General features: G+C 38.5%; 1 pseudogene across 1 annotated transcript; it reads left to right on the top strand.

The window, feature by feature from the left end:
• Positions 1-948, top strand: LOC308515371 (heterogeneous nuclear ribonucleoprotein D-like; annotated as a pseudogene). Its single transcript has one exon. The product of its transcript is annotated as a heterogeneous nuclear ribonucleoprotein D-like (transcript).
• The last annotated feature ends 15285 nt before the right edge of the window (positions 949-16233 follow it).

The following is a 16233-nucleotide window of genomic DNA, read 5'->3' as shown; positions in this document are numbered from 1 at the left end:
CCCACTGACAGCCCTGCCACCATGGAGGACATGAGCCAACACAGCAATATAGAGAACTCACAGAGAAATCCAAGGTCAATGTGAGTAGGAATCATCAGGATGACAGTAAAATGTTTATTGGAGGCTTGAGCTGGGCTACAAGCAAGAAAGATCTGACTGAATATTTGTCTCGATTTGAGGAAGTTATAGATGCACAGTTGAAATAGGCCCAATCACCAGATCAAAAGGATTTGGTTGGATTTGTGCTTTTCAAAGATGCTTCTAGTATTGATAATGTTTAAGAACTTAAAGGACACAAACTGGATGGCAAATTGCTAGACCCCAAAAGGGCCAAAGCTTTAAAAGAAAAAGAACATCCCCCCCCTCAAAAAAAATGTGGGTTTTTTTTTCTGGGTGGATTGAGCCCAGATACTTCTGAAGAACAAATTAAATAATATTTTTGAGCCTTTGGAGCAATTGAAAATATTGAACTTCCCATGAGTACAAAAACAAATGAAAGAAGATATTTTTCTTCTTTCACATACACAAATGAAGAGCCAGTAAAGAAATTGTTAGAAAGCACATATCAAATTGGTTCTGGGAAGTGAGAGATCAATGTTGCCCATCCAAAAGAAGTATATAGATAGCAAGAGCAACAACAAAAAGGAGCAGAGGTAAGAGGTACTGCAACTGGTGGATGAAGTGATACTAGGGGTCATGGCCTAGGTCAGAGCCAAAACTGAAAGCAAAGACTTAATAACTATTATTACTAAGGATATGGAATTACAGTAGTGTCACTGGTGTTTATCAAAACTTTAGTGGCTATGATGACTATGATTTTACTGGGTGTAACTATGTGAACTATGGATATGGACAGGGATATGCAGACTACAGTGACCAATACAGCATTTACTGCAAGGCATCTTGGAGGTGGGTGGCAATCACCAAAACAATTATCAGCCATCTTAAAGTAAGACATGGGAGAAAACAGGAGAAGACTGCTAACCTAACCAATCTTGCAGCACAACACTGAACATTGGTTTTCTATGAACCTAGGATGATTATTTTGTGAAAGATTTTCTAGTGTGAAAGACACAACTGTGTTCAACTGTATATAGCCACCAATTAGTTTTCTGTTTTACTGTTCTTTCACTGTTTCTTTTTCCCCTCTATCATTCTCTATGTTATGGGTTAATAAAATGCTAATTTCTCAACTGTCATTCTAGTGTAATTTCAGAAGCATTAAAGGTAAAAATAATGTGGCAACTCTATATGTAATCAAATAATCTCAATTTTTTCAAGTGATGACAAACTTTTCAATGAAGACTTTTGGTATCAACTATTAAAATAATGAAATAACAAACTCATCATTATGAAGGAGGTCTAGTGTCTCTTTGACACTTAATAGAATGAGATTTAGAGGGTTTAATTAACTTGTCCAGAATATTATCCACTTAAGCGGTAGAGACATATTCAAATCCAGACCAGTCTGATTCTGAAGGCCACACTGTAACTATTAAACATGACTTAGTACATCGAATAACTGACACATAAGTTTCTCAGTGATGAGAATTATTGGCAATATGAACCCACAAATATAGTACTCAGTGTTTTAGATGTTATTTCCAGAGTGAGTGCAGTATATAGGGTCATCCTTATATACAGCATCTAGAATAATTTAGAATTGACAGTAATAGGTAATATAATTAACATTGTAAACAATTATTTTGGTATGTATAATAATATACCTACTCACAAAGATGTTCACATCCTAATCCCTAAAAACTGAGTGTGTTAGTTGACATAGCAAGAGGAAATTGAATTTGCCAATCAGCTGATCTTGAGAAATCTGAATGAACCAAATGTAATCGCATGGGTCTTTATAAGTGGAAGAGGGAGAGAGAAGAGAAAGGATCAGATGTATGTCAGCATGAGAAGGACTTACCTTAATGATGCTGGCTTTGAAAATGAAGGAATGGGGCCATGAGCCAAAGAATGAGGGTAGTCTCTGGAAGCTGGAAAAGGCAAGCACACTGTTTCTCCTATAGAATCTCCAGAAGAAATGCAGTCCTAACAACACTCTGAGTTTCCAAATGAGCCTAATTTCAGATTTCTGATCGCCAGAACTATAAGATAATAATGATTTTTTTAAAGCCACTAAATTTATGGTAATGTGTTTACAACAGCTTCATCTAATCTGATATTAATTCCTTTTAGTGTATTCTTCATTTCAAATAGTATATTCTTCATTTTTGATTTGTTGTTTTTGTGTTTTCTATGTGCTTTTTTATGTTTACACAAAGAGATCTTTGTTTAAGTTCTCACTGGGTTCATCTATTCTTCACCTAAGTTCATTGAGCATGCTTATAATTATTGGTTTGAACCCTATATCTGATAGATTGCTTGCCTTCATTTCGTTTAGTTGTTTTCTGGAGATTTCTCCTGTTCTTTCATTTGGGACATGTTTCTTTGTCTTCCCATTTTGGCTGCCTCACTGTGTTTGTTTCTATATATTAGATAGATCTGCTATGTCTCCCAGTCTTGACAGGGTGGTCTTATGTAGTAGGTTTCCTGTGGGACCCAGCGGTGCAGTCTTTCCAGTCACCTGAGCTAGGTGTCTAGCTCAGGAGTCTCCCTTGTGAGGGTATATGAGCCCTCCTGTTGCAGTTGAGCCTTGATTGCTCCTGGCTTGCCAGTGGATAAAATTGACCCGCAGGCAGGCTGACTTTGAGCATTGGCCACAACAATGGTGTATAAGCTACCCCATGGAGTGGGATTTTCCCAGTGGGGTGCTTGCTTAGACTTCCCTTTGGGTGTGCTGCTTGTGGAGCAAATTGGGTGGTGCTCTAATGTGATCTGAAATTGGCTACCCAGTGTACTGGTGCTGGGGCCTCTTAGGAGAGAATTCAGGTGCAGGTCAATGTCAGATGTAGCCTATGACCAGCTCAGGGCTACCTGTGTGGTGGCCCACTCAGAATGTGGAGTCAGCAGAGGCACTCGGGTCCTCAGGGATAGCCTGTGTTTACAGCAGCAATCATAAATGAACACAATTATTAAAGAAAATAAATGTATATGTGCATTTGTGTGTGTGCAGGTATGTAGCTTACCAGAAGAAAAGATGGTGAATGCTTACTTGGGAAAATTGGGCAAAAGGATGTATGTTATTAAATTAGTAACCCCCGAGGTGAAAGGCAGCTTGGGGAGAAAGGAGTAATTAGTGCTGCAACGGTGTCACTCACTGGTCAAGGATAGGAGTGAAGTCATTACATCTTGGACACATAGGACAGTGACTCTTCTTGCCCCAAGGAGTCTAAAATGCCCTAACTTTTCTACAGTATGCAGAGAGTATAGATAGAGCTTGTGACAGGACACCTGGGAGAGAGAGAACTGATGAACTCGGGAAATAAGCCAATGCCAAACCTAGTGAAATGGGAGATTGAGGAGGAGGTGGTTTACTCTGCATAGAAGAGGAAAAAAATCTCCATAGTATCACCTCATAAGCACTCTTCCTAAAATAGGCTCTTATCTATTTCAGGCCTCAGGGCTGGCAGCCAGGTGGGAGGCCATCCCAGGTAGCACCAGAGGAAAGTGAGACAGGAAAGTGAAGGAAGCCAATACTCCAGTGAGAAGATGCTCACAGTAGTGAAGCAGGGTTCAGTCCTGCTGGGGACCTCTGTGAGTCAGGACAGGACACACCTCTCAGTTGTCCCCTTTAGGAGTGAATGGGCTGTCATATTTATTCACCAACTTCTCTTTGTCAGGGGTTCAGGGCTGCTTTCAGGATATCGCTTTTGTGCCACCTCAGGACACCCTTATGCATGGGTTGAGCATTCCCTGGAAAGTAGGCAAAGCCCTCAGTGAAGAGCCACATGTACCTGAAGTAAGAAGCCCTCAACAGGTATGGGAATAGTAGATGCTAAGGATCTGTGTTCTGCTCTCCTACCAATCATAGCAGAGACAGCATGACACGCATGGCACAAGAATCTGTGAGATATCTGGATTGCATGAACCAGATCTAGAAGAAAAATCAGACTGGTCACAACAGAAACATTTTTTTTTTCACATGCTGATTAATAGTCACTAATTTCTGGAGAAGATGGAAGAGGAATTTGCATTAAAAAACTGCTCATGTAGACATTGGGGAGCATGCCTGTGTTAACTATATAGGAATCTAGATGTAGAGATATAGCTATGCGGACTCAAACTCAAGCATCACAGCCCATATTGTAGGTGCCTAAAGGAGAAGAACAAGATAAAAAGCACCAAGTGTACATCCCAGCAATGTTTATTATGTTACGCATGTGTTCCACATTGCATTTTACTTTTCTTTTCTAAAAACACACACGCACAAAATCAAACCCCCAGTAGGCACTGTTTCCCAAAGTATGCAAATTATAGGTGCACAATATGTGTTGAGAATGCAGGTCAAGGAATTGTTTGTACCTGTCTTCCTTCCCTGAAGGTAGAGCAGTTGGGAGTATCATCTTAGTGCACTAAGAACTGCCATTTAAAGTAATAGTAGTCTCAGTCGATACCAGTTCACAGCAGGCTTAACTAACTGTGGCAGATGCAATGGCTCAGAAATGAACAATGTAAAAATAAGTCAAAAAAACTAACATTTGGACATAACTTGTATATGAAGACTGTAGTCAATTATATAACAAGATCTGGGAAAATGCAGATGAAAAACTTTATGCATGTTATATTCACTGATCTCTTAAGAAAGGAACATTAAAAAGAATAGTCAAAATAGGAGCTCTAGCTTTGGAACCAGATGAGGGTTCAAATGCTCTTATTCTTATGCTTATTAGCTTGACCTAGACCAAATTAGATGAGTCTCAATTCTTTTACTTTTCATATTAAGACATAAAATTTCTTTATTGTAGACTTTAAATTGAATGTTCATCCTCATTTTTCCTATTCAGTCCTGGGCTTTCTCAGCGTAAAAGAGTATTTGCTTTATTGTGATCAAGTCCAAGATGGTTTACTGATGCTCCCTTGAGTTCTAGGCAGTTTACTAGCTACTGGTGATACCAAAAAGTGGAACATAGATTCTGTCTTTGAGGAATGCAAAATATGGTGGAAGTGGACATAATAAATCATCTTAGCACATTGTGGTCTGCTACAGTAGAAGTACACACAAAATATTAGAGATGCTCAGCTAATGGGATAGTTGATCTGCAAGGGAAATAGAAGGGAAAAGAGGAGGCCAAAGAAGGGAAATAGTATTTGAGCTGTGCCTTGAAGAATAAGATTCTTTAATTTAAAAAGGAAGAGAGAAGGAATACTCTAAGCAGAAAAACCACCTTAAGAATTGTGTTTAAAGTACCTTTATATGCAGCAGCCTAAACAACCTATGGAAAAGGGCTGTTAAAGCCTTTGGGAAGGTTACCTCCACAAACTATCCCCTGAAACACTGTATAGAAAGCAACACTTAATTTTCATAACTGTTATAATGATAGCTTGCATGATCTTTTTTGCTGAATGTCATTTTGAATTAATGTGTACTATTCAGATAGGTGCACCAATTCAGAAGCACAACTTCAAACAAGTTTAACCATCTAGAATTAGCCAGAGAACAGAAAATAGTGAAAAATTTGTAGAAAGCCTCTGAGCAAGGATAAAACTACTTCAGATTATATGGGCTTAATTTTAAATTTATTTTTAAATCACAGAAAATATATCAGCAATTGTCAATATATAAGGATTTAGAATAAAAAGTAGAAGTTGAGATTTTTGTCTGAGTATGACACACATTTTATGCCGTGCTTCCTCCTAAAATTCCAATAAAAGGACAATAGGTGATTTTTTTTTTAAAGTCATAAGTCCACAATGGCAAGGAAAACAATAGAGATGACAACATAGTAGATGTATAAAAGCAGACAGAAGAAAGTAGAACCTTAACTGGGTAGGAGTTAAAGACCATAGCAAAACAATTTGGGCCACATGGAGACATGAGGTACCTGAAGCTGCCAGTGCTGGAAGGACTAAAAAGCCGGAGGATTATTATTGGAAAGGCCATTAAAAAAAAAAAAAAAAAAACAACCTCCATATTTCCTCCTTTAGACCAACTGTCAGGTACCCTGTTCCCTTCCTCTGAATAAAGGCCACCTCCTGAGAGGTGGAGTTAGTGAGATTCTGAGTGTAGGACTTGAGGCATGGAAATTTCAGAGTAGGGGGAGGAAGGTGCGAATGTGTAGTAGGAGGAGAATCCAAGGACTGCTGCATGTTGGTTTTTTTTTTTTTTTTTTTTTAAGCCTTTAAGAATTGCTTGATTATTTTAACAACATAAATAACTTTGTAAAAAAAATTAAAAAGGAAGTCTTCTCGCTGAAGGACTTGTTGATTCAGACTCTCTCAGATCTTCGCATGGATTTATTTTATTATGAGTACATATGAATATTACAGTGTAATCAAATGTTACTTCAGTATTCTGGATAGAAGGGAAGAATTTGTATGATAAAGAAGAGATACATGAAGCATTTTTTCTCATTATTTTATTTACTAGATCTTTTAAAATCAAAATAAGCAAAATTCTATTTTACACACTATTCTGATTTCAGGTGACGTGTTAGAATTGGAACTAGTGATTTTATTTTATTTTTATTTTTTAACTATGTTTTTATTTATTTCAGAGAGAGAGAAAAAAAATCAATGATGGGAGAAAATCATCAATTGACTGCCTCCTGCACACCCCCAACTGGGGATCAAGTTGGCAATCAGGGCATGTGCCCTGATCAGGAATCAAACTGTGACCTCCCCCTCAATAGGTCAAAGCTCAACAACTAAGCCATATGGGCTGGGCAGAACTAGAAATCTTAAAGGTTTCATCTTATCTCTGTTTCAACCTCCTGCGAATAATTCCATAACTTTTGCTTAGATTTTCTGTCACATGTTTATAAGATTTGCATCTTGTTCAGTGAAACACATAACATTGATATAGTGTCTAAAGTGAGCTGAGCCATGAGCAGATCTTTCAGTGCAAACAGTGGCATCTTAACTTGGTGCCTCTGAGGCCTCATTTTCTTATTATCAAAGTGTTCCTTACTCCCAAGGTGAACTTGACATCTTGAAGGTATGACTAAAAATAATCTGATAATTTTCTTAATGGAATATTTTTACTTTTGTTCTTTTCAAAGTATTCACCTGAGAAAATTAGATACTAAATAGCTCATCATGTTATTTTAGAATTCTCCCTTTGAATTCCTTTTCCTGGGAATAGACCAAGATCATTTGACAGTAAGTCCAGTGAATAAGGTAAGTAGGAAAGTTAATAAGTTCCATTTAGGGAAATGAAATTGAAGAGGTGAAAAAAAGAAATGCCACTGAGTTTTGTGTGTGACTGCTGAACAATTCTAGCTGCTGCATGTTTTTTCTCTGGGTGTCTATTTCAAAATAGATGATCTATTGTGTTCCTTACTCCCAAGGTGAACTTGACATATTGAAGGCATGACTAAAAATAATCTGATATTTTTCTTAATTGAAAATTTTTACTGTTTGTAAAAATTGTCAGATAAAATAGGTAATAGACACACACTCTCACAACTTACACTTATTGGTCACATGAACTCTTTTTAAATTTTATTTATTGATTTGAGAGAGAGAGAGACAAAGAGAGAGAGAAAGAAGGAGAGATCGCTTTGTTGTTCCACTTATTTAAGCATCCATGGGTTGTTTTTTTGTATGTGCCAACCAAGGATCAAACCTGCAACTTTGGTATATTGGGATGATGCTCTAACCAACTGAGCTAGCCAGCCAGGGTCTGTTCAGATATATTTTGATTCAATGTTTTATTCTTTCTTTCTTTGTATGTGTAGCTGCATCCACAACAGCTTCATTTTTCTTAATTTGTCAACTCCCATGAGGTCATTATTCTGTAAACTTAGTGAAGTATCATAATCAATCAGGTAATTAAAATACTGTTTTGTTGTAGATGATGAATTTAATAAGGCAGAGAATGTGCCTGTTTTCGGGGACTGCCAGAGTTTGTAAAGGGTAGAAAGCAAAAGCAACACATCTTCAGCCTTTGGGCAAGAGCACAGTTAGAGTCCTGAGCATGAATCCAGGGAGTGGTGAGAGGGCAGGTTAGTTGAAGAGAGATTCATTAAATCGTGGGATGTGAGCCTTTCAGATTGTTTAGACAAATTCCCTCATTTTTGGAGGAATAAACAGAGGCCCAGGAGGTATTTTCCTAATACAAAAGGAAGACCAGTACTCAAATTCCAGCATTTGGAGCTTAAGGGTTGCAGCCTTCTTTTATTTCTTTATGGTCTCTTTCCCTACTCCACACTGCAGGCTATTTTTGAAGTAGTAGTTTGTCTTTTATGCTTTCTTGCTTAAAATCTCATTCCTCTTTTTCCTCCATCTTTTTTCTTCAAGTCTCTGGCTGAAAATTTCCCCTCACATTTCTTCCCTCTCAACTTGAAGTTCTTTTATATAAAAGGGGGAAGATTTTGAAAGTTTCTGATCTAAGCTGGCATAATGTTATGGGATGAAAAAAAAAGCTAAGAGGAATTTGCCTTCAACCTGTAACAGTAGAAATACTGTCAGTGACATTTCTAGCAACTTCTTTTTCTTTCTTTCTTTTTGTTTGTTTGTTTGTTTGTTTTTTAGAGGTCTCCCTAGCTTCTTGGTAATGGAATTGTGCTAAAAATATTAAAAGGTAAATAATTAGTTCCTTTCTCCTCTACTATTAGGAGGATTTATTAATGCTATTTGGATCATGGTTTTTATTGTCTGATTAGAGTAATGAATGGAGAAGACAGCTGGAGGGAGTTTAGCAAACTTAATTTACATTCTGGGTCTACAGCTAGACTTGGAAGAAAAGAAAAGGCCCAGATGACTGGAAGAAGGCAGCAAGAGAGAGGACATGGAGTAGTGAAACTAAGAAAGTTTGGAGGAATTTTGAGTCTGGGTGAGAAGACTGTTAACAGCTGCTTAAAACCAGAGTGGAGATTCAGGGAGAGGCAGATATGGGGAGAAGGACTTTTAAGAATTTTTTTGGTGTGCGAATCATTAAATACAATTCTTCCTATTTTTGCTCTCCAAGAGACTTTAGTACAGCTTTCCAAGTCTTTGAGGAGCTAGATTTTTGTTTATTGGGTATAACACTATTCTAACATAGGTTTCAATGTTGGAGCTAGAAAATCCAGTTTCATTTGGAAAATAACAACTGTTTTTGCTGCCTTCCCTTTTTCCCACAATGCCTACCCAAATTATTCACAATCTGTATTAGTAGGAAAAATGGCTCTGTGGCAGGAACCAAAAGTATGAGATGGGGTGTAAATTTAATTGATGCTTATAAACAGCTGAGAGGAGGAAATGGTGACTAACATGCTAAGTGCTTTTATTGTCTTCTCTATTTTTGAAACATTATATAATGATGATTAACTGTGGCAAATGAAATCTGCAGTTGACTCTTTTCTTTTTTTAAATATATTTTATTGATTTTTTACAGAGAGGAAGGGAGAGGCATAGAGAATGAGAAACATGGATGAGAGAGAAACATCAATGAGTCGCCTCCTGCACACCCCCTACTGGGGATGTGCTCGCAACCAAGGTACATGCCCTTGACCAGAATCGAACCCGGGACCCTTCAGTCCGCAGGCTGACGCTCTATCCACTGAGCCAAACCAGTTAGGGCTGCAGTTGACTCTTGAACAGCATGAATTTGAACTGCATGGGGCCACTTTATTTTTTCAATAAATACTGTGAATGTATTTTCTCTTCCTTATGATTTTCTTAATATTTCTTTTCTTTATCTTTATTGTAAGAATACAGTATATAATGCATATAACATACAAAATATGTGTTAACTGTTTATGTTATTGGTGAGGCTTACAGTCAATAATAGGCTACTAGTAGTTAAGTTTTGGGGGAGTTAAAAAGTTAAGTGTAGATTTTTGACTGCATGGCGGTGGGGAGTTGGCCCCCCTAACCCTGGCATTGTTCAAGGTCAACTGTATGGGCTTGTTGGCTGCTTAACAAGTATAGACCCTAACCTATGAGATTAAATTTTCCAATAGTACTTTAAAGACCCTGTCATTAGTATTTTCTCCAATTATCTGTCTAGTTTATCTATGACATGGGTGAGAACAAGTTCTAAATACACTTGTTATACAACTTTTGTAAGTATTTGGGGCAGCATTGGAGATATATAAAGAAGACCTTTCACTCTGTTGGTGTTCTTTTTTCCCACCATAACTCCAACCCCTTACTATCTCTTGGTCTGGAGTGTGACACTAATCTAGATGACTGTTTGTTTCATTGCATTCTATTTTTTTTTCAGCATAATAAAAACAGAAGTGGCAGGATATTAGAGACAAAATGGATAGTGCTAAAAATATTACAGTTTAACTTCTCATTTATCAGTGTAATTGAAAGTTACTAGCAGGGTGTGCTGTGCCAGTGTTTCTATCAGGGCATGAGTAATCTATTTATGCAGCATAATTCATAATTCTGAGGTTCTAATGAGGACTGCTTAATTCAGGTTTTAATCAGACCTGACAAACCATCATTGAAGTTGGCAATGCGCTTGTTCCTAGGTGCCGTTTTCATGCTAGTTCAACATAGCTTAGGATCATCTCCCCCTCTGCATGTTTCTTTCAGGCTTTTACTACTATAACAACAAAAACAAACAACAGAAATACTGCTTTCCCTCAACACCACAACGCCAAATGTTTTTGGTTTTTAGTTTTGGACTACTCAGTGCCATTAGTAGCAGCTGTTTTATTTATTATTTTGTAATATTTGAAATATTGAAGAAGAAAAACATGATTTTATTTTAACAAAAAGCTATCATGTTTTACAAAATATATGCATTCCTCAAACAGGATGCTCCACATCTTGCTCTTATCCAATAATCCACTTGAATCAGACAAGATCCATCTGCTATTGACTGATGGGGAGGATTCACCAGCTAGGATGCACATAGAAGCCCCAGAGCCTGAAAGCTGACATCTCATTTAAAAAATCAAACTTAATCTCTTTCTAGAAAGGGTACACAGTTGAAGGGCCATAAATTCATCAAAAAGAAATGGTGATTTAATGTATGGATTTTAATATTGGAAAATGAATGTCAGGGTCTGTGATCTTCACTATTTATTTTTATTACTTATTTATTTATTTTTTTAAATCTTTATTGTTGAGAGTCTTACAGATGTACCCCTCTTTTCTCCTATTGTCCCCCACCACCAGGTTACTGCCCCACCCCAGGCCTTCACCACTATATTGTCTGTGACCATGGGTAATGCATATATGCATATAAGATCTCTGGTTTATCTCTTCCTGCTCCATCCACCCCCCCCCCCGCCTTCCCTCTGAAGTTCATCAGTCTGTTTCATATTTCCATGCCTCTGATTCTATTTTATTTATCAGTTTATTTTGTTCATTAGATTACTTTTTCATTTATTTTGATTTTTAGATTCAATTGTTGTTAGATATGTATTTATTGCTACTTTATTATTCATATTTTTAATCTTTTTCCCCCTTCTTTCTCTTTTTAAAGAATACCCTTAAACATTTCATGTAATACTGGTTTGGTGATGATGAACTCCTTTAGCTTTTTCTTGTTTGTAAAGTTCTTTATGTCCTTCAATTCTAAATGATAGCTTTGCTGCGTAGAGTAATCTTGGTTGTAGGTCCTTGCTATTCATCACCTTGAGTATTTTTTTTCTCACCCCCTTCTGGCCTGCAATCAGCTGATAGTTGTATGGGTGCTCCCTTATAGGTAACTAACTGCTTTTTTCTTGCTGCTTTAAGGATTCTCTCTTTGTTTGTACACTTTGGCATTTTAATTATGATGTGTCTTGGTGTGGGCCTCTTGGGTTCCTCTTGTTTGGGACTCTCTGTGCTTCTTGGACTTGTAATTCTATTTCTTTCAACAGGTAGGGGAAGTTTTCTGTCACTATTTCTTCAAAGAGGTTTTCAATATCTTGCTCTCTCTCATCTCCTTCTGGCACCCCCGTAATGTGAATGTTGGTATGCTTGAAGTTGTCCAAGAGGCTCCTTATACTGTCTTCATGTTTTTGGATTCTTTTTCCTTTTTGCATTTCTGATTGGGTGTTTTTTGCTTCCTCATATTCCAAACCATTGACTTGATTCTCATAATCCTGTACTCTACTGTTGAATCCCTGTAAACTATTCTTTATTTCAGTTAGTGTATGCTTAATTTCTGACTGGTCATTTTTCATGTCCTTGAAGCTCTCATTAAGATCCTTAAGTAACCTTATAACCATTGTTTTGAACTCTGTATCCAGTAGTTTCCTTGCTCCCATTTCTTTTATTTATAACATGTTTCTTTGTCTCCACATTTTGACTGCTTCCCTATGTTTGTTTCCATGTATTAGGTAGGCCTGCTATGTATCCTGAAACTGGTAGAGTGGCCAGTGTATTTGGTATCCTGTAGGGCCCAGTGGTTCAGTCTCCCCAGTTACCTGAGCTGGGCATTCTAGGTGTGCCCCTATGTGGGCTGTGTGCACACCCTTGTTGTAGTTGAGCCTTGATTGCTGTTGGAGTCACTGGGAGGAATTGACCTCCAGGCCAATTGGCTGTGAGGACTAGCTGTGTCTACAGTGGAAGAGATGCTATACAGAAGACACCCCTATGGAGCAAACTTGCTTCAGTGGGGCTTTGGTGAGTCTGCCCCTTGAGTGTGCCCCTTGTAATCTGGTATTGTATGAAGCTGTCCACTGGGTGCACTGGCTCTGGGGCCTCCAAGGAAGTGCAAAGTCAGCAATTTCCTGGGGCCACCAGTCAGGACCTACAGAGATATCTGCAGATGGCTGCTACTTGTGTTGGGCTAGGAAGTGTTCAGGAGAGGCCACACTGTGAAGCAAGGCAGGGTGGTGGTAGTGCTGGGTGTTGGGCCTTTACTGATAAGTTTGGGGAAAGCTGAATTCAGCTACTACTTGTTTAAAAGATTTTAGAAAAGTCTGAAGGCTGAGCCAGGACAGGTCATTTATATGGAAAAGACTTTTCAAACAGCTTGAGTGGGGTTGCATATTGTGTGGGGTAGGGTCTCAGGGAATCACCAGGGTGGAGTGAAGAGTTGGGCCACCCTGATGGAAACTCAGATATGGCTTCCAGTCAGCTCTGGGATGTGGGGAGGTCTAAGCACAGGGACAATGACCCCTGGTAGCACCTCTGTCTTCAAGAATGCCACCCCTGAGTTTTTGCCCTGATGCCAGATGGTCCAGTTCCTCCCCGTATATCCCTAGATTCCCCCAAATCCACCACCCAGTACTGGAGCTCAGAGGAAGTGAGACCATGTAAATTCATGTTCAGACCATTTAAGAGGAACACCTGGGGCTCCAGCAGACTCTGTGTAACTTAGTCACAATCCCCACTGGTTATATAGCCTATAGTTTTGTTGACTTCTCTTCCCAGTTCTGGAACTCTGGGTTGGGGATCTGAAGTGCAACTGGGACCCCCTTCATCTCGGGATATGCCTTGAAGATACCCTCCCAATTAAAAACACACCACATGTCGGTGTCAGACCAGCCCATTTGTGCCTCTACCCCTTCTATCAGTCTCAATGTGCTTTCTTCTTTGCTTCTCTAGTTGTAGGACCCACATTCAGCCAGATTTCAGGCACTTCTGAATAATGTTTATTTTGTATTTTAGTTGTAATTTTGATGTGGTTGTGGGAAGTGGTGAGTTCCAGGGTTTACCTACGCTGCCATCTTGATTCCCTACGGTAAAGATATTTAATCAGTTAGCTCCATTGCCTAGAATAGGAGTATAACCTCAAAAAAGAACAAAGTATATCCTGGTCACTTAAATTTCTCCCTAAAAACAGCTGCATAATCATATTCAGGCTTTTAATTTACAAATTCCTTTAACATCTATTATTTCATTTTTCTTCACAATAAATCTTTGAAGCAGGTAATGCACATTATAATATCCTGTTTTATAGATAAACAAAATCAGAGAGCATATATTTTTTTTTTTTACCCAAATCGATATAGTTGGCATTAAGCATCAGCTCTAAGACTTGTGAGCTTTCCACTGCCACACAGCAACTCATTGACCCTAGGGGAACCCAGGCTTTGATGGAATTCTTGTACTTAGAAATTATATTCACCTTGACTTTGGAAATAAGATTTTTTATGTAGGCTGTTTGCAATTCTTTGGAAGGTTATATACATAAGACAACTCTCAAAGCTTTATTTGTAACTAGAGGCCCAGTGCATGGATTCATGCACATTGAAAGAAAATTAATTAGAAGATGACTGGTGGGACAGGACTGAGTGAGATGGGCTGGACATGCCCTGGAGCCAGCCTCCCTCCATCCCTCCCCTGCTAGCTGCACTTGGAGTGGTGCTGGGACTCGAAGGGCATCTGTAGAATGAGTGGGATTCCCTCTAGCAGGTGGGGTCCCTCGGCCTGGCCTGCAGGGATTAGGCCAAAACTAACAGTCTGACATCCCCCAAGGGGTCCCAAAGTGCCGGAGGGCACTCTGCAAAGTTGCTGTCGATTGGCAGCTCCTACATTGAGCATCTGCCCCTTGCTGGTCAATACATGTCATAACTACTGGCTGGTTGGCTGGTCGCTTAGCCTTTTATATATATAGATTACAAACCATTTTATATTTATCAAGCTTATCTTTCATTATAGACAATCAAATGCAAACACTTTTGATCTATGGGGACACTACATCCTAACTGTGGCTATCAAACACACTACTCTAAAATCAGATGTCGCTACCCTCAAGCATTTTGGCATATTTCCAGTTTCATTCTTTTGCTCTATGTCCAGAAATATTTAGCTGGGAGGAATATAGGAGATTATTCATAAACATAATTATTTAAAGTAAAAGAAACTGAGCACCAGTGAGGTTAGTTATTTTATTTAAGGGCAATTAACTAGTCACTACCAGAATTAGATTTAAGTCAATAATCATTACCTCTGTGGATGCATTTAAAGGACTATTGACAAAAGTTCTGCTCTAGGCAATATTGAGGGTCATTTTATTCAGAATGGGGGCAGGGAACTCTTCTGGATGGATTTGCTCCTTAAGCATTGGAGGAATAAGAATCAGAACCAGCTGGGGACTAAGCCAGTCTACAGCCTTATCTTCTCCATCTGGCATGTCTTTACCTACTTAACAGCATCACATAGAAAAACTCTGGTGGCTTTTTAAAGGGAAAGTTGCCTTCATTTTTATCAAGGTAACAGGTAGGATCTTAATAACTTGGCTTCTAGCCTATCAATGTTGGACATGGGAGAAAATGTATAATAGGTCCTGAAGTGGTGTTGAATAGTATATGGAGGGGTAGGCTGGGCACACTGAGGGCAGACAGTCTCAAAGTTTGGAGCAGTCCCCAATGATTAGTTGACTTTTCCTGGTAATAGCCATCATTGTCATGCCTTTAGGAATGCTGAAACAGGGAGGGGATAGTTAAGTGTTCAAATCAGATAAGGCATGTAAAACTGCTTCAAGAGAGTAGGTTAAGCACATGATCTTTTCTAACTTGTCTCTTTTAAACCCCTGTGAAATTAAAGACTGATTTTTTAATCCATAAATATTTTGGAAATCATAAAAGAAGCACCAACATAAAAGAACACATTTTGAAGAATTTCTGGGAGAAATCTGATTTGCAGAAAAAGGTGACTAGAAATAAATTCGCCTTAAACTGGCATAGAAAATAATTGCCAGAAAGGAAATTTTGGAGAAACTTCAAGGTCAGAGTTAAGTGTACAGATCAGAAATGGGCACTAATGCCATCATTAGGTTAATTAATTGAAGTATATCTTCTTCAAGCCTTGTCTCCCCCCTGCTCCACCCCTTGCACTTTATGGAGCTTCTAGATTTAGAATTTGCTCCAGGAAGAGAATTATGCTAAGTGAAATAAGCCAGTCAGAGAAAAACAAGTACCATATGATTTCACTCATATGTTGAACCTAATGAACAAAATGAACTAGAAAGCAAAATAGAGACAGACTCATAGATAGAGAGTAGGTTGATAGCTGTGGGGGAAAGAGAGTTAGGTGGCTTGGTTGGGGATGTGAAGGGATTGAACAAAAAAGGGGAAAAAAAAGAGAGAGAAAAAAAGAATTTACTCCAGGATGACAGTGAACAGACTGATGGCTGCCAGAAAGGAGAGATGGTTGGGGTCTAGGTAAAAACAATGAAGATCTTAAGAAGTACAATTTGGTAGTTAAAAAATAGTCATGGGATATAAAGTGCAGTATAAGGAATATAGTCAAAATGGGGGAACAAAATGAAATACTCACATTAGATTAACAAGGCTG

The sequence above is a fragment of the Myotis nattereri genome (genome assembly GCF_964212035.1).
Source record: "Myotis nattereri genome assembly, chromosome: 3".
In the NCBI taxonomy this organism is placed as follows: Eukaryota; Metazoa; Chordata; class Mammalia; order Chiroptera; family Vespertilionidae; genus Myotis; species Myotis nattereri.
The sequence above is the reverse complement of the archived record's forward strand: the minus strand, read 5'-3'. Positions and strand labels throughout refer to the sequence as shown.